Genomic DNA, 25,657 nt, shown 5'->3' with positions numbered 1-25,657 from the left:
GTCTCCACATTGGAGACCTCAAATCCAACTAGAAAGAAAAGATATGTTTGTGCTCTGTTTCTGAGAACATTCTGTTACATTAGTTTTCTTGAGTACAGCATATTTATTTCCATTCCCTTCCTGTTTCTCAAATGATTTGTGGTCATTTTTAATAAATGATAAATAGGCAATAACAACGTTAAAATAAGGGTAAAGGCCCTAACGTCATGTAACTGAGGTAGATAATTATGTCCAATGTGCAAGCTAATGGAATTTTTAAAAATTGAGTATTAATTTTAACTCCAGACATAATGGAAGTCATAATGACCCAAGAAAATACGATGCTGTGTAGTTCTCATCCCATAAAGAGTTATCACTTTGCTGAGTTACTTGAACTTCAAGTTTTGAATATGTAAGACAGTGTCTCTATAAAGCTTCAAGTATAAAGGAAGGAGCACTGAAGATTAAAAACCAAACAGCAAACAAACAAAACAGCTTTCCAAAGGTCTCTTTTGATAGTACTGTCTTCAATATACATGGGGACTAATATTCAAATATTAACAAAAGCACGCATTCTCAAACTTCAGCATGTGTAAGAAACACCTAGAAATAGAGGCACCTGGGTGGCTCAGTTGGTTAAGTGCCTGACAGTGGATCAGGTCATAATCTCATGGTTTTTGAATTTAAGCCCCACATCAGGATCTGTGTTGAGGGCTCAGAGCCTGGAGCCTGCCTCAGATTCTGTCTCTGTCTCTCTCTCTCTCTGCCCCTGCCTCATTCCTTTTCCCTCCCTCCCTACCCTCCGCCCCCTCAAAAATAAATAAACATTTAAATAAAGCTAAAAAAAAGAAAGAAACACCTAGAGATTAAATGAAGATTCCTAAGCCTGCCCCTGGAAGAAATGGGGGTGCAGAGTGTCCAAAAATCAGCTATAGATGGGCACTACACTAAAGTTTGCTACAAGGAGGGCTCGGACCTCGCTCACAAACACTTGGCCAAATGTGGGCACAGCTGCTCTCACTGGGCAGCAACCACTTAAGAACCACAGATAAGACACGATTATGAAGTTCTCATTTCTGTGCCTCAGACCCTCTTCGGAAGGCAACAATCTTACTCCTACTACTCCTAGCAAGAAAGTTAGTTTCAGAATTAATGGGTACTTTTTAATGATGCATCAGATGCAAAGACAATTTAGTTATTTAGCAGAAAACACAGGTATTTTAGTAATTAGTAGAAAATAAAGATAGTGAAAAAGTATCTTTAATTACAAAATGTTAATAACCATTCGAAAAATATGAACAAAGTCTATGAAAATGGAGGGGGGCATTAACATATTCTACACAAGGGAAAAGAAATGGCCAATAAATACATGAAAAGATGGTTGACCTCATTATTAATAACATAAATTCAGACTGAAATAAACAACAGTTTTTTATGTATCAGACTGGGAAAGGAGAAAAGATCTCTGTTAACACATTCATAATGATATACAGATGAGCAAAAGGGCATTTCCATACACTTAGGTTGCAGAGAAAATTGCTACATTTTCGCAAAGGGGATCTAGCAATATGTGTCAATTTTTACAAGTGCTAAATTTTGGCTAAAACAATTACTCATCTTAGGGCTTGGCCCTGAAAAAAAATAACTGTGTATATACATTTACAATAATGTATAAAAATGTTAGTTTGGCAACGTTCATCAAAGTACTCTTTAGGAAAAAAGAACTTAAATGCCTAACAACTAGAATTAGTTAAAAATTATAATATTCATTACAATGCAATACTATGAAAATACTAAAAACTACAATGTCTAATTATGATGTCCACAAAAATGCCCACAAAAATATTTAAGTGCCAAAAGTTATGAAAACTTATGCATAGTCTGATCCCATTTTCCTACGGAAAAACTGATTGCATGGGGTAGAAAAAATTCCTAAAGGTTTTACATCACCATAGTAATTACAAATGTTTGTAGTTAAAATAAAAATGGACTTTAATGATTTTTTTATCTTTAACTTGAATTTATCATCAAAAAATACAATTACATATTTTTTTCTTAAAAATATATTAAATAAAATTAAAACATATATGATTTAACCACGTAAAGTAGGTGATTTGTGTGAATCAAAAAGTATGTTATTCAGCAGTATAACACTATGGCTTTTCTTTGGCACCAAAAAGAACTACATGTTAGCTGGGTTTACATTTCTTTCTCTTAACTACTTCCTTGGATATCTAGTTGCTGTAGAAATATCTGGGAGTTACACAAAAATCAAAATTGAGTGCAAAGACACATTCTGACCTGTACTTTTAAAAGTACTATATAACTTTCCCAAGAAGGAAATATTCTGATCATTGAGACACTTTCAGTATTTTCTCTTCAATGCCTCAGAGACTTCCACTCAAAATAACTCTACCTTGAACAATACAATAACTTGGGGAAGAAAAAAAAAACTGTTATGGGAATTGTGTTCCTCCAATGTGTAAGGAGAAAAATAGTCCAAAAAAATAAACCCAAGACCAAAAGGAAAAAAAAAATCACCATTCAATTATTTTTACTCTCATAGTTTCTTGAAGAGTTCATTTCTGAATTTTTAGAAAGCTCCTGAAAATCAATATCAATATTTACTTATCTCTTCTAGTGTTTTCCCAACATGAATAATGTTTTGAAGTAAACATTTGCCTTGACACAATATGTATTTGAGCCAGAGATGGTTTTGTCTCTGGTTAACTTATAAGCTGCTCTACTTTTCAGAATCCATCACGTACAATTGGGAATTATGATCATTATCATTATTGAAGTTTCTTGTCTTTGTAGGCTGCTTTACAATGTACAAAACATTTTCACACGCAATGCGTTCCTTTCATTTTTATTTTCTGACATTCTTGTGAGGTAGGTAGAGAAGATATCATTTTCTTGAGAGAGATGTGAGTTATAAAAGGTAAAGCTATTTAGGTAAGATCTATTTATCTTGTCACTATCTCAGTATACTAATGGTGCTTTAACAACCTACAGGTCTTCGTGTGGGATCACACAGTGTATAATTTACAGAAGAGACAAAAGATTTAGTCTCAAATCTCGGTGAATAAAGAACCCATGGCCTTGGAACCTGTAGAAGGAGATGAACAGCTGGGCCTCTATGGGTTCCAGAAACCATAGTGTCACCAAAAGAAAATCGAACTTATTTTTTTAAGAAGTAAAAAGCCTGAAAATAAAAGCCTTTAAATTCCAACAATGGCATATAAAATTTTGATATGTTTTTGATAATAACTAATGATATACCCTTGACTAATATTCTTGTTTTCAGACATGAACAAGTTCTAAAAATTATTTGTAAGGCGAGTAAAGATTATTAATAAAACAGAAGCGTATCAATCTGGGTCAGAATTACTTTGTGCTTTGACTGGAGACTGGTTTTAATACAAAACTGGCATTAGCTTCACTTCCCAGAAGTTTTGAGACTGTTTAATCTAATATTCCCCCAAAGGGTATTCCATGACCATGGAATCCTCTTGAAAACAGATTTAGAGTTGACTATTTTTAGAAAACCCAATATAAGACACTGCCCTTTCAGATATTCATAAGGCAAAGTGGTATACTATAAACGACCATAGAGGTTTATGCAATATGCATTGCCCCAAATTTTTCAATCCCTTCTTATAAAATCTATTTTCTTCAACAAAACCTATTTAACTTTTCATGGAACCAGAATACCAATATGTTACTTGAGCCTTTTGTTGTTGTTGTTGTTGTTGTTAGCACAGAAACAAACTAATTTTGAAATAATAACCAAAGAAAAATATCTCTTATAAAATACATTTTGTTCTCTCATAAACATTATAGGATGCTCATTTTAAATTACCTTAGATTATTGGAATTTCAGCACAGTGCTCTAAAATTAGCGGTTGCAGTCACTTCGGAGCAAAGGAGGCAGACACAAAATACTGATTGTTGTAATTTACTCACTCTGTTCTGTAACAAACATGTCAAGACCTAGAGGCAGGAAGTGTAGGATCACTCATTACTCTAGAAATAGCAAAAACTTACTCTCTAAGCATTCAAAAAAACAGTGTGCCCAAGTTTTAAATTTTATGTTTTAATTTTAAAAAAAAAATTAAGCTAAAACTAGAGCCAGGTTTCTTCCTTCTTTAATGAAACACTCAAGAATGTGTAGTTATATCCAATACTGGTTAAGTAAGACTATTAGGATTTTTTTTAGTGAAACTCAAAAACTAGAGATTTATCGATGTATAAATTGGTTTCTTTGAAAAAAGGATTAAGGAGAATAGCAAAAAAGTACAATTTATTTTGATAATTTCTATTTCTGTATTTACAAAAGGGGTGGTTCTGTAGCTTGTGTGTGTATATACATACTGTGCATCATACAGACATATTCATATTGATATCTATATCTATATGATACAGCAGAATATGTTCATATGACCACTTCAGGAAATGGACTGCTCCTGTTTACAATGATCTTATTAGTATACCATTAAGTTGTTAAACCTCTGTTTAGCTCTTCTCGTGGCTGCCATCACAGATGTGACAGCCAGCTCATCACCAGAATCAGGCCTGTTGTTAGACACCCCCTTAAGCTTAAGAGATTAAGAAGGAAGCCACGTCATTTTCCTGATATTTGTCATAGTGACAAGCCAGAATTAAGTACAGCTGGAAAGAACTAGTCAATCTTGTCTCTAGAGTTTTCTTCTTGAGAAGAATGAAAGTCAATCATGATGCCAAATATTGGTCATGGGAGCAATAAAAAACACAACACTACCCAACCAGTCCTGGATTGCCTACAAATGTGGACAAAGAGAAGAAGGATGCTTAAATGAGAGCAAGTCTTTCTGAGATGAGACTGCTTCCCATATTTTCTTCAAGGACCTTGAAGTTATCAAAACCCAGAAAACTGTACTTTAGAATTACCAACCAGATCCCTTTGTGCATTTGGTCCTAAATAAAAACAAAGATCTCTACTTACCTACCCCTGTAGACCACACAGTAAAATCATGATCACTGATTTTGGAGACAGGCTGATAGAGCTTTACTATTTTCTCTTTATGTAAACTTTGATAAATGGCTTATTCTCCCTAAGCCTCAGTCTTCTCACCTATAAATGAGGGATCACTGTCATTTCACAGGATTGTTATGTCATTAAAGGTTATGTATGTGAAGTGCTTAACACAATTACTGGCTTACAGTAAGTGCTTCATAGTAACTAACGTTATTGTATTATTGGCATTCACATCTACCAGTCGCCCAGGCAGAGAGAGCACTAGGAAAACATCTCTCCTGTTATTTCACTATGTGTGTTCATCTGTGGTTCCTCATTATCTTTCCCCTAAGTTCCCCCCAGCCAAAGCTTCTTCCCTTGCATTTTCATCATTATCACCAGTCTTTCTGTTCAGGACAGAATTAATTTACAGCTAAACTGGGAAAGAGTTTCCTTATTTCTGGGGATGTGTTGTTACCTGGATTTGGTTGTTTTAAGAGAAAAACAGTGGGATTTATGATGTGCTATTTAAACCCAGAACTCCCTGTCTACCCCCCCCCTAGAAGTGTGTTTACTGATGCTTTTCATCCAGCATAAACTATTAGACAGCCTACCATGACAAGTGATGAGGGGAGCAAACGTACCCCGCTGGTAATTTCTACCTTAGCTCTCCCAAAGTCAAGATTTGCTGCACTTAGTGCGTCAAACTGTGGGTGCTAAATGACATTTACTCTAATTATCATCATAGTTATCTTTCTTTTGTGTGTGTGTGCCTTGTTCCTAACAAATAAATTTACCTCTTAAGGGCAGATAAAATGTTTTAGTCATCTTAGGATCATCAGTTTCTAGCAGAGTGCTGAACAAAAAGAAAGCCGTTTATTGTATTTGTTACACTGAACTGAACAGAGCCACAAAGAATTTCAGGATAACAATTTCTAATAGGTTATCAAACATCTGTAATTATCTGAGCATTAGGGAGGACCTTGACATACCGAAAAATTGATTTGCTGTAGCAATACACCTCAAGTATTCTATAGTCTTGAACATGTAGCTGACATTCATACATTTCATTTTAATTGCTCATACTCTTGCCCCTCGTCCATTAAAATTTTCTTTAATGTTTATTTATTTTTGAGAGAGAGAGAGAGAGAGAAAATGAGCAGGAGAGGGGCAGAGAGAGAGGGAGACACAGAATCTGAAGCAGGCTCCAGGCTCTGAGCTGTCAGCACAGAGCCCGACATGGGGCTTGAACCCATGAACCACAAGATCATGACCTGGTACCGCGAGATCATGACCAGAGCTGAAGTTGGACGCTTAACTAACTGAGCCACCCAGGTGCCCCATCTTGCCCCTACTCCTAACTCACAAATAAGTTATTCAAAATAATAGTAACACTCCTTCCCTTCTTTCCTTCCTTTCCCTCCTTTATTCCACAAATGTTTACTTAGTTACCACTCTATACAAGCACTGAACCAAATCCTGGGGGTTCAGAATTGAATGAGATATTTCTACTATCTTCTAGGAGTTTATATTCTGTTTAGCATAAGAGACAGGAAATCTACCTTTCAAGTACACCATGAAAAGTAGTATCAATACAGAATGCACCAATACTATAAAAGAGCAGAGGTGGGTCAGGGATGACTTTCTATACACATTGGGGTGGCTATCCTCAGTGCAGATTTTGTGATAGACTGAAGAATGACTGGGACACAAACAGACCATGACCATGGAGTACTATTTCAGGAAATAGAATATAGAAAGAAACGTAATGGTTAAAATTGATTAGCGTTGTAAGACAAAGCCAAGGTACAAGAATGTGAATTTTTATAAGAGTAAGGCACAGATTGCTTAGATTTATGATGAATTGCCAGTAAGTGAAGAAAAATGGAGAATGGTTGATGGAGCATGTTCTCTCAGGAGATAGGATAACATGGCATCCAAACAACACTAATCATGATAATGCCTTATTAAGGGGGTGAAGGAAACTTAAATCCCACCACATATCTGCAAGAGTTTAGATGAGAGCCATAAAAGGATTAATGGATTCCTGGAGCAGTGGCAAATCCAGGACAGGCCAGAGGAGTAACTGTTCCCAGTGAAGGCAATAAGGGGTACTTTGTCTATAGAGAATTTTTATACAATGACAACACCTCCTAAAAGTTAGTCTGATTTTTATTATCCCCTTGCACTGTCACTTCTAAACAATGTTAGTAATAAAGTATTTCCTTCAGTCAAATTTTGACTAGACTAAATTTCAAATCAATGCTGGCCAACAAAATGTTATGAAATGATGTAAGTATTCTATACATACAACACTGTATGGATGTTCTATACATCCAACACTGTGCTATCCAACACTGTAGTCACTAACTATATGTGGCTATTCAACATGTGAATTACAATTAATGTGACTGAGGAACTGTAGTTTTAGTTCCTTTAATTTTAATAAATTTAAATTTATTATAAATAACCATTGTGGCCAGTGGCTACCATATTGGACATTGCAGTTCTAATTACTATGGTTTCTTCTGTGTTTCAACTGTATAAATAAATAAAATTTCAATATACATCTATTATGATTACACAATTTAATATCTGAAATAATTTATACATATGCATGTGTATAGCATTTTATTACTTATCTTTTAAGAAATGCTATTGTGGATGGATGTTAATTCAAAGAATTCCTAGTTATACAGTTGACCCCAACTCATATACACCCAGGCACATACAATTTATTTTGAGAATAAGCTCATAGTAGTTTGGAATCATCAAAGTTTGTTTCTGTGCAGTTCATGTCTCTGTGACACTAGATCTGAATTTGAACAGTAATTTATAAAAACATACTGATAGCATAATGATATACAAATAAAGAATCAGACATTGATTTACTTTAATTCTATGTTTTGTATAACTCTTTGGAGTATGTATTAAAAATTTGGAAATTTGCAGAAGACTAGAAACTGAACTTGGAATGTCATAATCCACTACTATGATAGACCACTGTGTGGATTTTTTTTTGTTTTCTAAAAATACATTAATGTAATTTAAAAATACAACATATTACATTTTTGTACTATAACATTTATTTCTTAATTGCACATATTCATGTAAAAGTTCAGTAAAAATGTTTAACTGTATTACTTTTCTAGTCATCTTAATCATTTATTTAATTTCATGATTATTACTAAAAATAATTCTGTAATATAGAGGAAAATGTTTAAGATAAGCTGTCAAGTCTTCTAGGTACATTACCATATTGGAGTCATCTTCACAACTTATACACAGTCTTGACAGAATATAAGTCTTACTAGGTAAAATTATAGGAAGAACTCATATTATTCTTATATATGGATCTAACCCCTGCAGGAAACCAGAGACTTTCATGACTTCTAACCTAAAAAGCAAATATTTGGTGTAAGCACAAACCAATTGGTTCTCTACTGGTTTGTCATAGTCCTGTGGAGCAGACAGCATGGTGGTTTGAGAGAGCACATGCTGTGAATTCACACCTTGGCTTTGCCACTTAGACAAGTTCCTTAACCTTTCTGAATCTCAGGTGCTGCCCTTATAAGATGGGAAAATGACAGACATATTTTGTGATGACTAACTCAGATAATATACTTGCAATATCTTAGACAGTAGGTGCCACATAAGTGGCAGCTCCATTCTTATCAGAAAAGGCAATGCAGGGGCGCCTGGGTGGCGCAGTCGGTTAAGCGTCCGACTTCAGCCAGGTCACGATCTCGCGGTCCGGGAGTTCGAGCCCCGCGTCGGCTCTGGGCTGATGGCTCAGAGCCTGGAGCCTGTTTCCGATTCTGTGTCTCCCTCTCTCTCTGCCCCTCCCCCGTTCATGCTCTGTCTCTCTCTGTCCCAAAAATAAATAAATGTTGAAAAAAAAATTAAAAAAAAAAAAAAAGAAAAGGCAATGCAACAAAAGTCCGTATTTCACAGAAGACCATGGGGGAGGGGAAGGAAAAAAAAAGTTATAGAGGGAGGGAGCCAAACCATCAAAGACTCTTAAAAACTGAGCATAAATTGAGGGTTGATGGGGGGTGGGAGGGAGGGGAAAGTGGGTGATGGGCATTGAGGAGGGCACCTGTTGGGATGAGCACTGGTGTTGTATGGAAACCAATTTGACAATAAATTTCATATTAAAAAATATTATCTTCTCTAAATAAAACTAAGACTGTATTCTGACCTAAATAAATAAATAAATAAATAAAAAGAAAAAGCAATGCAGATTCCTGAATTATCTGACTCAACACATTGGTCATTAACATCCTCAAACATCTTTCTCTATTGAGAAGACTATTTTAAAATTATAATCATTACTACTATTATTATTTTCCTTTGCAAAATATTTGAAGCGCTATCAAAAATTGTTATTTTTTTTAATTTGGGGGAAGAGTGGTGGGGTTTTTTTTTAATCTTCATTTTTAAAAGAAAAGAAAATGGTGTACCTGAAGCAGTATTATTTTAAGAAAGGAATTATCTGTGATATCTCTTTTATGCCTCGTGAGGGCCGTTAGCTGAATTTTACTAGTATCTCTATACCTTGTGCCATTTCTTTTTTCAGTCCATTAGAGGGGAAAAGATGCTAGGTAGGTCAAAGGAAACCAACTCACTTGGGAATGCATTTTGCTAGCAATATTGAACATGTTGAGTTAACAAACAAAAAACAGAGAAAGACAATCAAAAACTCATATTTCTTAAATTAAGTAATTTTAATAGGCTTTATGCTTTGGTAGTTTCTCATGTCAGGATTATCAAATTAGGTGAGTCCTGAGTAATTAGCTTGCTTGATAGAACTGAATGGGCACAGCCAAGTGCTATGTATGTGTCCTGTTCCTTATTCTAATTTCTAATTCTCTTCACTGGAATTCCCTAGACCAGATGCTCTTGACTTACAGAAGGAAATAGTAAAGTGAGTGCAGAGAAGACAAACTAAAGAGTATCAGAGTTAGAGATGAGAGCCCTTTGCGTAAGTAGTTACGTAGTTTTAGGATTATTGATTTATTCTGGTTATAAGAAGAATGAGGAAAAGCAAGCTGAATTAAGATTTCAATACCTCATACTTCATAGGGGTATTTTTTGCCAAAAAGTTTTTTCAGTGAAAAAAGGGCTCCCGAATTTTATAAACTGACCAGAGATAATACAGGGTAATATTTTTACCTTGAAGTTGACAACCTCTCCCTACCTCAGCTTCATTTTTTAATCCACTTGGGAGAATTAAAAAAAAAAAAATAGTGATACCTGTTTCAGGCCTCTTGAAAGATCCTGATGTGATTTTTCTGGGGTGAAGTCTAGGCCAGGCATCAATAATTTTTAATGTCTCTATATAATCCTGTTGTGCAGTGAGGATGGGAAACCACTGTTAGTGACGCTAAAGACTACAGTGGCCACATGAGATCATGTATGCCAAGAGCCCAGTCCAGTACCTGGGAGATGGTAAGTATTCAAAATGTTATATTCCTTTACTCTTTTGTTGAAGTGAGTCTAAAGATGATGCCCTAATTGACATGATAGCTTATAAAATTTAACAAGAGTGTATATGTTGAAAGAAAGCTGACATTGACCTAGACAAAAGTGGGAATGGATCATAGTATTCTCCACACTTGGACTTCCTTTCGTGTCAGATTTGTCATTGTCACCTACATCACCATCATCACCATTATCATAGACCTCATCTAATCTCCTAGGACTCTTTCCTGCAAGAAAACTCTAGAGTGATGAATGATGGGGACGGGGAGTTGGACAAAAGTGTGACAAAGACAAATGTTAATGAGGATTTGGGATTTTACCTTGTTCTGCCCAAATACGTTTAAGCCTGCTTTTATTTTAGTGAACTAAAATAAGCAAAAGATAATAAACAGTTTGTTACTGCACTTTAAGATGGAACTTAATTTCATAACATTAAAAGTATGAGAACCAGGGGCACTTTATGTTATAGATCCTTTTCTTTCTCTTGAAAAACTCATTACTGTGCACTATAAAACTGAGGAGGTAACATTTTGCTTTCATTTAAACAATGCTGGGCTCTATTTCATCATTTGCTGAATGACATTTTTTCCTGTAATTTCTGAGAGAAGACAGATTTTGCAATATAAGTGAAAATATTCAAAACTTCATTTCCTGTATATCAAGGTAAACAGCCTTAGAACTATGAAATGATTACAATAATTAATGGAATGACCATATTGTTAAGGTAGTGCTGAATGCAGATAGGAAAAACTAGGTGGACCTGCCTCCCAGTTCTGACTCAGTACTCCAAAGGGAAGATATTTAATTGCTCTGAGCCTTAGCTCTTTCAGCTATGAGATTATAATACTTGGAAAAATAATTGTAAGATTAGGAGTTAAGCATGTGGTAGTATTTTAAAAAGTATGTCAAACCTCAAAAAAGAAAGTTTTTACTCTGCATATGTGACAGAAAGTACATCCAGTTCCTTTCTGGTCTAAAATTAGTTGTTCCTTGATTGCACTTTGCTGTTTTCAAATGCAAAAACATTCTTCGAAGCACAAAAGAATTTCTCTTATTGTATATCAAGCCTACAGCACAATCAAAATCTGCTGACAAATGGTACATTTTCCATCACTTGTAAAGGTAGCTGAACAGAAAAAAAAAGAAGTATTCGCGAACAATCTTGAGAATATGTCACAAAACTCAAACTCTAAAATCTTTATTGGAATATTTTTAAAATCTCCAAGCATGATTTTATATTTATGTGCAAACTATAAAAGAAAGCATCATGATTACAACCTTTCAAAACTTGTTTTTCCAGTCACGTGGTTTATGATTATGGGAATTTGAATACTAGATTTTCTCACTGCCACAAATACCATAAGTTTAACATACCTACAATTCAGTCAAGACAGCATCAACAATATGGCTGAAAAGCATCACAATTTGAACCTCTTCAGACTTCACCCCATTGAGCAAATTACTTGAACTTATCCAACTTGGCATCATACTGGGGAATGGCTGTATTTGGAGTCATGATTGGAGAAAGCCTTCAAAAGGTACAATCTTAATTATTTTAAAGGGTAACCAGGGAGTTAATCAGTTATGGTAAATAAGCTATAAGAACACAGAATGTAGAGTTGTTTTTTCTTTTCTTTTTTCTTTTTTTTTTAAGACAAACTTGGAAAATAACCTTACCTGGGTAATGCTCAAGTTGAAAGAAACATATGAGATTCATTCTGGCAGAACATAACCCAGTAGCTGTCATACATATCTTTCTCTGTAGATGATGCATGGGGCCTCTATTAGATTCCTACAGCTGCTGTAACAGATCACTACAAACTTGACAACAGAAAATTCAGTCACATTTCGGAAGGTTAGAGGTCTGAAATCAGTATCATGAGACCAAAATCATGTTATCAACTGGAGCACATTTGCTCTGGAGACTCCCGTGGAGAATCTGCCCCTTGCCACTTCCACCTTCTAATGGCTGCCAGAATTCCAAGGTTTGTGGCACACTAGTCCAGTCTTCAAGGCGAGCATCTTCACATCTCTCTCAGTTCCATCTTCGTATCATCGTCTTGGTCTCCATGTGGTCCAATTTGACTCTTCCTCCCTCTTATAAAGATACATATGATTGTAGGCAGGGCCCATCATGATAACCCAGGATAATAGCTCTACCTCAATATCCTTCATCATATTGCAAAGTCTTTGTAGGCGTTAAGATCTGATGTATTGGGGGCCATTAATCAGCCTACTACTGTGCGTTAATGGAATGCAGCCCATTTAAAAGTCTATTCTTGTTAAACGAGAGAGAGAGCTTCCAATTATTATCTCATAATTTTGTTGTTAGGAGGAGATATAAGGGACTATGTTGAGAAATAAACTAGGAATGAAGACTCTGGGTATAATCTCTTTCATGAAAATGAAGTTACTGTACTGTTAACCAGTATAACTGGTGAGGAGGCTTTATTATCTCTAGAAATTAAGACTAATCTTTGAATCCTTAAAATTAATTTTAGGTACAATACATTTCATTTCTCTTCAAAGCTGTACAAGAAATAGTTACAGGTAATTTTATTTTAATCACACTGATTATGAAGACTCACAATACCCCCTTTGGGCATTAAGGTCAAACACAGAAATGGAGTCTCACTTCCTAGGACTTTTCATGTGGAGTGGGTGATGCAGAACACTCAGTTATAATGAAACTACCTTCTATTTTCCAGGTCTTTTAACTAAGGCAGAAACATAAGGTTTTTAATAACCATGATTGTTATAAATCATATACATATTAAACCAGAGACAGCACAAATACTTTATTTGGGTGTCTTGTCTTTCTCTTCTCAATTTAAAAAATCCTTTTCATTGACCTCTTAATAATGGTTTAATTAATACTCACTAATAAGGAAGACTGCAATTAGCCTAGAGCTTGATTTCTCCATTAAGAAATGAAACAAGGTTACAATAGATAAAAACCCCACAAAGAACTATTATTTCTTACCTAAGTTCATGGTACAATTATTATTTAAATATGCATAATTTATTAATGTAATCAAATGCCTATCTAATCAGAGAACTATGAAAAAGCTAAGGGAGAAAAATCATGAATATCCTAGTATATTTTAACACTGTCAAGTCTACTGGACTTGAGACAACAATACCAGCAACCTAGAAAATAAACATATTTCAGAAACTCTTTACTTATTATTGCCTAGAAAAAACAGCATATTGAAACAGTTGAAAAACTATAAATAGAGAAAGAAAATTTGGCCATGCTGAAAAGACATCACTGTTGGTAGCTATTAACCTAAATGAAGAGGACACTGGACCTATGCTCAAAAACGATTTATTCTTTTGGGGCGCCTGGGTGGCTCAGTCGGTTGAACATCTGACTTCGGCTCAGGTCATGATCTCACAACTCGTGAGTTCAAGACCCACGTCGGGCTATGTGCTGACAGCTCAGAACCTGGAGCCTGCTTCGGATTCTGTGTCTCCCTCTCTCTCTGCCTCTAACCCACTCGCATTCTGTCTCTGTCTCTCTCAAAAATAATAAATAAACATTAAAAAAAATTTTAATGGAGATTTGTTCTTTTAATCCATTTTAACTGCACAGTTGTAGTTCTGTATAACATGGGAAGAGGTCAAATGGGAATAGACTGGTTCAGGTTAAACATAAATACTTTATTATTATTTTTCCTGAAAATATGAATAATGAATCTGTATTAATGGTAAGGATTTCTATAGACAGAATTTGCACACATCTGTATTCTTGTGCTACTTCAATAAATAAGTTTACTGAAAAAAAAATCTCTATAAAAAAATCATAAGCATATGATGCCTTTCAGATCATTTAATTTTTCCTCTCATTATGTCCACTGCATATTTGGCAAATTTATAATACTAGTTTAATGCAATTTTATATTTATAATTTAATTTATTTTTCTCTAACATAACATATTTTGTGGACCTTATATTTTTGTTTGACCTTATGTAAGGCAGAATGATGTTATTTGGAAAGCCAAATTATGTGAAAAATATTTATTTCCATTCTACCCATAAAACAAATGAAATATAATGTTTTTGAGGTAGTATGTCCATTAGTTGGCTGGATCTGTCATCCACTCAACACATTAAAATGTCAGGAATCAAACACATAAGGGCTAAAACAAATGATTAATGCTTGTTTTGGGCCACAACTTCATTTATTAATAAATTATTATTAAAGGAGATTATTAAGGATTGATATTAAGACTAAGACCAAACTACCTCTCATTTCTGGCCCTAAGCCTGGGGAGGAGGTGCATGATTTAAGCAGAGAAGGATTGTGCCCTATTTCCCATTGGGATATTTAGATCGACAGTGCCCTACACTCTTGTGATTGGGGTCATTACAGCATGGCAGGTTGCAACCTCAGAGCACCCACATAAGGAAAGATGGACATTTTAAGGGAAGCCAGCCATGTATCAGAGGATAGCCACTGAACACATATCTTCACCACAGCACACATGGAAGGAGGGATATGAAAGGAAATTCTTTACAAAAGGAAAACCACATTAAAATTGAATTAAAGTGATCACTTCAAATTTCAAACTGATGACCTTTGAATTAAACACTCCAGCTCCAAGCTACCTACACTCAATAGGAATTAAGAGAAGAATTCAGAGCAAAGTGAAAACATTAGAGAAAATAATCATTTTCCCCTTTGCACACTTTGGAGTATAAATTTTCACTTCCTTACACATATTTTAAAAAGTTATCTAATACAACAGCAATATTCAAAGTGAGGCATGCATGCATGTAGGTGTTCATAAAGACATCCCAAGGGTTATAGGGTTATGATATCTTTACAGGAATCAACTTTCAGGCATTCAAATTCCATGTGTCATCTTGCCAAAATGTATCTTTTTGAGAATACATCTGGGGTCAAGATATCTTGCTCTTCTCTCCCACATTGCCTTGTCTCCCAGTGTACGATTACAGGCATAACTGCCCCTATGTGTTATCTTAATATGGTACATTTCCCTGGGGTGGGAAAAGCTTCAGGACAACTGATAGTGAGCCAGCACAAAACATCAGTCTCTGCAAATCGTCCCAAGAGTGTAAGCTTGTGGTAGATGTCTTCCTTATCTTTCTGTTAAGAGCAAAGTCTGGCATCTGAAATTAGATCTTCTGGTCGATGTGTGCAATGTCCAGATTTCAAGTATACTGTTGCATGGACAGCAGGAGTGATGACAATTTTCACTCAAAACCCTTGTCTAGAATGTTTTCAAAGAATGCTCTTAGTGGAAAGTTCATCTTACCAGTCATAATTTGCCCTTAGTTGCCCTTCCTACTCCTCTGTGCTCTGCTGTGCATTTTAAGGGAGGTAGGGCCTCTCTCTAAGTCACACGTTCAAAATTTCTTAGCCAAATTCCTCCCACTAGAGGAACTCACAGGTTAAAGGAAGACAGGAAGATAGGAAAAAGACTCTCTAACTGCCAGTCTCTAGACCGTGATAAAGGTAAATATTCAATGCTTTTTGCAATTCTTGTCCTTAAGCACAGAACCACATCCTTAGATGGAACATCAGTGCTCAGAGTCTCTCGGAACTCCGAGAACCTACTTGGGACTGCCTCTTTCTTCTCCATGCACTGGCTCCAGGAAACCCACCGTGGTTCTGATCCCTAGTAACCTCATATCCTGCCATTCTTCCCTTAGCTGTGATCATTTCATTAGCTGTGATCATTTGTCCCTGCAGTTAAAATCTAAAAGATTTCTCTGTCTGCCTTTTTCAATTCCTTTCCTATCTATATAATATCAATCTTATGCATTAATTCTCTATCATTGTATCCTGACAGGGAGTAAAGAGAGCATCAGTAAGACATATTAACATCAGTGGCACTAGATTCCATTCAAGGAACAAACTCATATTCAGACTCCATGCCTTATCCACCCATCTATCTGAGAACTGGACTGTTCAAGATTTGTAAATCTTGGGATTTACAAATTTGTGACAACATCTGACATTGCTGCATTGCCATTACCCTCAGTAATGAGAAAAAGCTTAGTGACTTGTTTCACTGACCCACATCTCAATTTTACCTGCATATTTTGCATGATTTCAGGGAGAAGGAGTTGGAAATTTCCACTCTTTACTTCCAATAAATCAATGCTAAGTTTTAAAGTAAAATATTGGAAATAAGTTTTTCTAATGTTTTCTTGAACATTTATTCAGGATCAGAGGGGAAATATTTGTATTAGCTCTTGTCAGATAATTATTACATACTAGGAATTTATATTCATTTTTTTACGATGGCCCAAGTATCAAACTTGTTGTTATTCTTCAACCAGTTCTCCATTCATTTATTAATTGCTTGGGAGAAATTTTGTCCAGGTTAATTCTTTACATTTTGTCCAGATTACTTCTTGCATTTGTGCTGGGAATCACATTCCTTTACATTGCTTTGGGAAAACATCTCTGCATCTCTGTACCTTCCAACCTTTTCCTAGTTCTGTGCCCTCAATATACACACATTCCAATTTATTCTAGTTAAATAATGATGATCATAATGATGAAAATGACCATTATGCCAAGGGTGGCAATTGTAATGCTAATGCCAAACTGTTCCTCGCCCCTCTATCATCTCTCTCTAATTATACTACACCCCTGTCTCAAGATAAGCATTTTTTATTAGCTGTATATATTCATGGCTTTAATTCATGTCCATGAATTATGGTTTGCCATTGCATTTTTCCTCTTTATGCCATTTTATTACATTTGACATTACTGACAAGTTTCTTTCTTGAAATTCTTTCGTGGCTTCCAAAGCAATCTTTTCTACTATTTATTTTTTTATATTTTTAAAGTTCATTTATTTATTTGGAGAGAGAGAGTGCATGCGTGAGCAGGGTAGAGGCAGAGACAGAAGGAAGACAGAGACTCCCAAGCAAGCTCCATGTTGTCAGCACAGAACCCGATGTGAGCTCAAACTCACAAACCATGAGATCATGACCTAAGCCGAAACCAAGAGTCGGATGCTTAACTGACTGAGCCACCCAGGTGCCCCTCTCCTATTTATTGTTTAATTTTTTATTTCACCTCTGACATTTTCACTATGGTTTCTCCCTGGGAAACTTTTCCTATATCCACCTTAAATTTTTATATTTTCTTACATCGTATGTTCTTTTTAAGCAACATCATGTATATCTATGGATTCAATTATATGTATGTTGAAGATTTCCACATCTTTATATCCTGCCTAGTTCACTGTATTCCAGATCCCTTTATTCAATTTTATGTTGGTTGTATTTATCCGGGTTCCATGTGGAAATTCAAATTCTAAATATCCAGTATCTAACTTATCACTATCACTTCAAGATCTTATGCCCAAATGAGTGACAAGACCCATCTAGTTTCCCTTTATCAGAGAAGTAGAAGTAATCCCTAATTCCTATATCTTTACTCTCCACTTAAAATAAGCATTGAGCAGTGCTTATCACTGCAACTAATTATTGTAATCTTAATATCAACAAAATTGTTAATATTGTTGGGATGTCAGCGCTTCCAACTTAATCTATTAGACACAATCCCAATCAAAATTCCAGTAGTTGATACACCTTATGTGTATCAAAAAAACTGATTTTAAAGAAGTTACAGAAAGGCAAAAGAACCAGAAGAGCCACCACAATATTGAAGAAAAAGAACAAAGTTCGAAAACTAACACTACCCAACTTCAAGACTTACTATAAAGATAAGATATAGTGATCAAGACAGTGTGGTATTTATGAAAGAACCAACACCTGTTCTTGCTCAGTGAAACATAAGAGGACCCAGAAACAGACCCACACAAATCTAGCAAACTGACATTTGACAAAGGAGCAAAGGCAATCCAAAAGGAAAAGGATAGTTTTTTCAACAAATGGAAAAACTACACATCAACATGAAAAAAGAAATGAATCTATACATTAACCCTAAACCTTTCACAAACATTAAGCCAAAAAAAATCACAGACCTAAATGTAAAATGCAAAACTACAAAACTTCTAGAAGATAACATAGGAGAAAATTTTGGTGATCTTAGGTATGGTAATGAATGTGTGTGTGTGTGTGTGTGTGTGTGTGTGTGTGTGTGTGTTGTGCGTGTGTGTGGACAGAAAGGGAGGGAGGGGAAGAGAGAGAGAGAATATACATAACATAAAATTTACCATTTAACCATTTTTAAATATACAGTTTGGTGGCATTAAGTATATTCACAATGTAGTCCTGGCAGTGAGTTTTTATATACAATGCCAAATTATGATCCATAAAAAAAATTGAAAAGTTGGACTTCATTAAAATTAAAAACTTCTACTTTGAGAAAGACAGTGTTTTTTTATATATACATATAATATTAATACCAAATGCTGGCGAGGATACGGAGTAACAAGAACTCTTACTTGTAGTGGGAATGCAAATTGGTACAGCCACTTTGGAAGGCAGTGGGTAGTTTTTTACAAAGCTAAATATATTCTTACCAAACAATCCAGCAATCACACTTCTTAGTGCTTACCGAAACTGTTAAAAACTTATGTTCACACAAAAACTGCACACAGATGTTACAGCAGCTTTGTTTATAATTGTCCAAATTTGGAAGCAACCAAGATGCCCTTCAGTAGGTGACTAGATAAAGTGTGGTACACTGAGACAATGGAATATCATTCGACAGTATAAAGAAAAGGGCTATCAAGCCACTGAAAGACATGAAGAAACTTTAAAAGCACATTGCTAAGTGAAAGAAAGCAATGTAAAAAGACTACACACTGTATGATTCCAACTATATAACAAAAGGCAAAACTGTAGAGACAGTAAAAAGATCAGCAGTGTCCTTTGATTGAGTGAGGTGAGGGGATGAAACCATAAAGCACAGGGTACATTTAAGGCAGAGAAACTATTCTGTATGATACTGGGATGGTGGATGCATTACATTGTGCATTCCTGTTGATCCCCGTCCCGTAAAACCAAACCACACAAAGAGTGAGCCCTCATGTAAACTGTGGACTATTGTTGATAATCATGTATCAGTTTGGGTTTAGGTTCACCAAGATTGGGTTCATCAATAGTAGCCAATGTCCATCCTAAAGTAAGAGGTTTAGGATAGGTATATGGAACTCTTAGTACTATTATTTTTAATTTTTTTAATGTTTATATTTTTGAGAGAGAGAGAGAGAGAGAGACAGACAGAGAGAGACAGAGCATGAGTAGGGGAGAGGCAGAGACAGAGGTAAACACAGAATCCAAAGCAGGTCCCAGGCTCCAAGCTGTCAGCACAGAGCCTCACGCAGGGCTAGAACTCACAAAGCACGGGATCATGACCTGAGCTGAAGTTGGACACTTAACCAACTGAGCCACCCAGGTACCCCTCCATTCAATTTCTCTATAAATCTAAAACTATCCTAAAATGTCGTCTATTAATTTAAAACACACATGTACACACACACACACACACACACACACACACACTCTGAGGTGTCACTTAAATCTGTTCCTTTAACTCCATCCATGCCGGCACTCCCTTTTTCAGACCCACGTGGTAGCTCACCGGTATTGCTGTAACAGCCCTCTATCTAGTAAATTTGCCTTTAGTTCATTCAACCTAAATCCATCTTCCACAAGGCATCCACAGTGTTTTCCTTCTCAATTGAAAATTTCATCATGCGGGGGCACCTGGGTGGCTCAGTCTGTTGAGCATCTGACTCAGGTTTAGGTCATGAACTCACAGTTCATGAGTTAGAACCTTGTATTGGGCTGGCAGTGCAGAGCCTGCTTGGGATTCTCTCTCTCTGACTCTCTGTCTCTCTCACTGTCTAAAATAAGTAAATAAACATTAAAAAACAAAGAACACAAATTTTATCATGGTACTTTCCTGTTTCGAATCTTTTAGGACCTCTCCATCTGCTCACTATTTAACTTGTGTGGTCTTTGATCATCTGGCATTAGCAAACAAATTATAGTTGTATTGTGCTGTTCTATTTGACACTGTGATACTCCCAACTCAACTACCCACCTGTAACAAGCCCCCTATGTACCAGCTAACTTTTTCTAAAGCGTTAACTTGTCCACTCACCTCTGTGGTATTCTTCTGAATTCTAAGTTGAAATCACTAGTTTTCTCATCTGCTTGCCACACCAGACTGGTGTACTTAAGGGCAAATGCACCGAGGTTTTGCCCTTGTTCCCAGTTCCATATGCATCTTTATATCAGCAGGCCCTGAAACCAAGTTTGGTTCAAATATGCACATAATATATTCAGTTTCAACATGTGAATTAATTAAATGTGTACCACATTAGACAAGGGACCTCAGGTAGGACACAAACATTCTCTTTAGGGGCAGAGTGACCAAATATTGTTTTTCCTCTGATAGAAGAGGAAAAAAAATCAACAAAAGGATAACAAAGATGAAGCTCAGAGGTGCTAGTGAATTTTGGCAAAGAGAGAAAATGATTAAAGATCTGCTTGAAGAGGGGGAACGAGGTATTAGAGTAAAGGGGAGGATAAAAGAAAGACGTGTGACAGTTGACAAATTCCCTGACTTCAGCAATAATGCAAAAGCGGGGCAATGGAGTCTGTGGCAGGGAAGTGACCATGAAAATGAAATCAGAAGGTAAAAGACTGAAAAGTTCCTGGTGACTGAGCCTAGGGACTGTGTTATGGCCCAGATCCTGCCAGGATGACAGCAACCAGCACTGGGACAGATGACAGCTTGTGATAGCACTGGCAGAGAAAGCAATCCCGTTTAGAGAGAAAGATTTTAATGTAAAATAAATTACTATCACGAAAGAACATTTAATGTACACTTAGGATGTTTTGGCTCTTCTCATAACTGTAGGAGAACAGCCATTCCTTTATTACTTCACAGTATTCTTATTCTTCCTTCAATGTGCTGGTCCAACAAAGAGACAATCAAATACATCACAAGCATCATGTTTTCATTTAAAATAGGGAGATGCATTAAGTAGAATCATGTTGTCAAATTATTTGCAATGATCCAAGTATTCTCCCAGTAATTACACCTAATGCATGATTTATTCCAGGTCTATTAGTAGATTAAAAATATTTTTCTCCTTTATTGATGCTCTCTTACTAATTATACCCAAACATGATTTACTTCATGGTTATGAATAGATTATAACTATTAGTTGGACATTTTTTCTCCAATACTAATGACACAACTCTGCAGAAAAGCTTTTATTTATGAAATATCACTATGGTTTAAACTTAACAGCAATTCGCAAACTAGTTTTCTCCTCTCCCGCTAGTATTTTCAAGCAATCTCTCTCAATTGGCTTCTTCCTTTCTAGCCAATATTTTAAAGAGATTATTCTTTCCAACTCTTGCCCTTCTGCTAACCACTTCTTTTGGGGCACATTTCTTTCTTTGTCTCAGCCATATCGTCCTCTCCTTCCTCTTGCAATTTGTCTTCTGCAAGCCTTTCTATGAAAATGGTTTTCTAAAAAGTCACCACTGACCCAGATCTTGCCCCATCCCACAGAATCATTCTCCCTGACCTTCTGCGGCACTAGACAGACCATCAAAAAATGTCTTCTGTATTGTTACTGTTTCCAGATAAATATGATCATCTTTCTAGAGACGAACTTTGAGATTGCTAAAGGAAAGTGAACCCATTCTAGAATAGGAAACAGTTTTTAAAAATGAGGTCTTTTTGAGACAAGTGGTGGAAATCATTGTATAATATTCAAAGTATCCCTTTCTTGAAATTCTTTGCTTATTCTCCTTCCTCATAGCTCATCCTTCTTTAGAAGCTGCTGATCTTTTTCTTCCTCCTCTCTTGAGAATCCCCTGAAGGATCAGTATTCAAGCCTGTGCTTTTCTCTGTGTGTACTTTCTAATATGTAAGCCACACATCCTGGCTCTCTACAGGTGGGAAGTGAGGGGGGCAGGAAAACAACTAATTAATTTCATACTATCATAACTAATGACCACTAATAAATAAAGGAAATAGTCCAGCACTTTTAATTCCATATCGTTTATGCCTACATTCCCTGTTTTCTTTCTAAAGCAACATTACACTCAATTATCAATTATTTGTATCAGTTCACATGTTTTATGGTTTCTTCTCTTCCCTCTGTTGACTCAGTCCCGTTTGACTACCTGGCTGTGACAGTTGTTGGAAATTGGGAGGTTTCCTTTGCTGGCTCCAGACACGTGACCCACACTACAACCTCCCCAGGCTTAGCTCTTCACTCCAATCAAGAGACCTCCTGGGAAGGACCCACTCTCTGGCATCTCAATTCCCCACCCAACATGGAGCCCACAGGAAGTTTGCAAATTACCTCCAATGCCACTTAGTAACATCTGAGCCCTTTGGGAAGTTGTCTCTGGCCCTCCCTGTTTCTTGCTTTTGTATAAGTCAAGACTGAGACATAGGATACAACTCTGCCATTCTTACACTTCCAAGAGGATTCCAAGGTGTTCCAACCACCCATATTCAAGGGGTAGGAAACAGAATGCATGTGAGCACACTGCATCTTTCTTTCTTTCTTGTTCCCCAAACTACCCACCCTCATCCCTCACTTTTCTCCAGTTCAGAGGACCAACTACCTTGTCCGACAACAAGAAAAAATGATGATTTTTGTGTATTCAAATGCATCCCCTAATCAAGTTGTAACTCCTGCCTTTTAAACTTAGAAGCTTAAAAATATAAATTCTTTGTTCTCAGTTATAAATACTTCCTAAGCACTAAGAGTCCTTCTATAGAGCTTCTAATAAGGGTCCATCAGTGATTGAAAATATCAACTTCTATTTCACATAACACTCCATCATAGTTACCTCACACATATGGAAAATATTACAAATGTATTTAATGGCAATGGTTAATACCATATAAATTCATGTAAGATGATCAGGGAACTTTTATACTTCAGCAATATAGCCTCAAGTAAACATCCTCTAAGAGAATAAGCATCAAAGAAAAGAAAAGAAAAGAAAAGAAAAGAAAAGAAAAGAATCATCATTATGTTAAATAGTGATTTTCAATATCGAAAGCATTGGAAACCAATGCACTAGTGAAATACATAAATTTATGACATCAATTATAAATAAAAAGTGTTTCACTTATTAACTAACATTTAAAACCAGCAGGCTCATTTCCATTTGGACCACATTCTTGAAAGACTCACCATTTGCTTCATTTTACTGTGCTGTCAATAACTAGGCCTTTAACTACTGGAGCTGCATCCCCACTTATGTACTTTATCTGAATTTCAGTACTGTATTTACAACTCCTGTTGAATATTTCTAGGAGGAGTCACACAGCCATCAACTCTCTGAAGCTTCAAACCAAAGTCATCATGTTCCTTCCACCAAAATCCTGGTATCCTCACTATAGTTAATGATACCACCTGCTTCCTACAGTCATATCACCCACCTCCTGCTTGAAAATGTGGTAGGTCCTTTATTCCTGTGCTCTGGTCCTTCCTCCGTCTTCAGCCGGTTCTGTTTTCATCTATGAAAGCACACTGAACTATCTCCACTCACAGTTGTCTCCCTTCACTACCCCAGTCCAGCCTTTGTTAAAGCACATGCCTGCATTTCTAGTGAAACCTTCTACCCAGTCTTCCTACCCTCAAGTCCCTCTTGGTGGAGGTAACGGGCTTCCTAAAATATAGTTCTTTCTCATTTTATTTCTCTTCCCTGGGATATAAAATAGCTTTCAATTGTATTCTCATTTATTCATTCAGAGGTCTGAAAGTCAAGCCTCTCAATAATGGGGACCACTTCTCTCATCTAAGTCTCCAGTTTCTCTTTGTAGGAACACTACAAAGTGTTAGGCTCAGACTAGCACGCAGAAGCATCCACCATCATTTCCTCACCTCACTCCCCTCAGTGTATTATTTATCTTGCCTTAAAGGCATTTTCTTTCTTTTTTTTCTTCATTCTATTCCTATGTATTCTTTTATTTTAATGTTTATTTATTTTTGAGAGAGGGAAGGGACAGAGAGAGGACAGAAGATCTGAAGTGAGTTGTGTGCTGGCAGAGAGCCTGATGCAGGACTTGAGCTCACGAATCATGAGATAATGACTTGAGTCAAAGTCGGATGCTTAACCAACTGAGCCACCCAGGTGCCCTATTCCTATGTATTCTTAAAGACCGAATATTGCTTCTCTTCTAAATGCTACGCTGACTGATATAGAGCCTAGACTATGTGTGTCTTGCTGTATCATCGGATTAAACCACTTAAGATGTAGCACATAATACTAAAAATCACAAGTAATACTGTAGTATTACAAACATTGGTTCCTAATACTTTAAATGATTATATAAAGTTTCACAGAATACCTCAGGATAAGTGATTATGCTTTTTAACATGTGTTCACTGAAAAAGCAGAAATATGTGACATTAAATTACATATCTCAAATACATTAAACTGTTTTTGAACTCATGCATTCGGCAAGCTTTTCTTGAGCACCTACTACATATGTTGGCTCTGCCCTAGGTACTAGGTGAATAAGACTGACACCACCTCTGACCTCTTGGAACTTACATTTCATTTAGAAACCTTTATTTAAAAAAAAATTTTTTTTAATGTTTACTTATTATTGAGAGTGAGAGAGCGAGCATGAGTGGGGGAGGGGCAGAGAGAGAGACAGAGGGAGACACAGAATCCGAGGCAGGATCCAGGCTCTGAGCTGACAGCACAGAGCCCGACGCGGGGCTCGAACCCACAAACCGCAAGAGCATGACCTGAACTGAAGTCAGACACTTAACCCACTGAGCCACCCAGGCGCCCCTAGAAATCCTTTTAAACACATTTGTAACACTATATACAATCAAAGTGTGAAAAGCAATATAATTTTCACATTGCTTTTATACCAGCTACTTGGAATTAATTACTTTTGTAATTAATTACCAAAATTGGTAAATTTTTGCATATCTTTTTCTGTAGTGGGAAGGAGGACTTTTCACTCCTTTTATAAATGTGAGTTACAGTTGTTTATAGTCCTCAAAGTGAAAAATAATTAAGATATTTGATTATTGTAAATAGATCTAATTTTATAATTTCAGTGAAGTGCCTATTTATGTTCACCACTAAAACTGCACTGTTTATCAAATAGAGAGTATCATAAAGAGAGTTTTAAAAATAACTGTCAAAAGCGCAACATAGCTGATAATAATGCAAAATATTCACTTGTGACCTGTCTGTCTGGATGCAGCCTTGCCAAATTGGTGATTCACACAC

General features: G+C 36.2%; 1 protein-coding gene across 1 annotated transcript in view; it reads right to left on the bottom strand.

Moving 5' to 3' along the window:
* The window catches only part of ZNF804B (zinc finger protein 804B), a 510,313-nt gene that overhangs the window by 169,161 nt on the left and 315,495 nt on the right, over positions 1–25,657 (bottom strand). The window lies entirely within an intron of this gene.

The sequence above is a fragment of the Lynx rufus genome, unplaced genomic scaffold (assembly GCF_022079265.1).
Source record: "Lynx rufus isolate CCGP_SWC_20201006 ecotype Redwood Valley unplaced genomic scaffold, mLynRuf1.p SCAF_4, whole genome shotgun sequence".
In the NCBI taxonomy this organism is placed as follows: Eukaryota; Metazoa; Chordata; class Mammalia; order Carnivora; family Felidae; genus Lynx; species Lynx rufus.
This window is presented reverse-complemented; position numbering and strand designations above follow the sequence as displayed.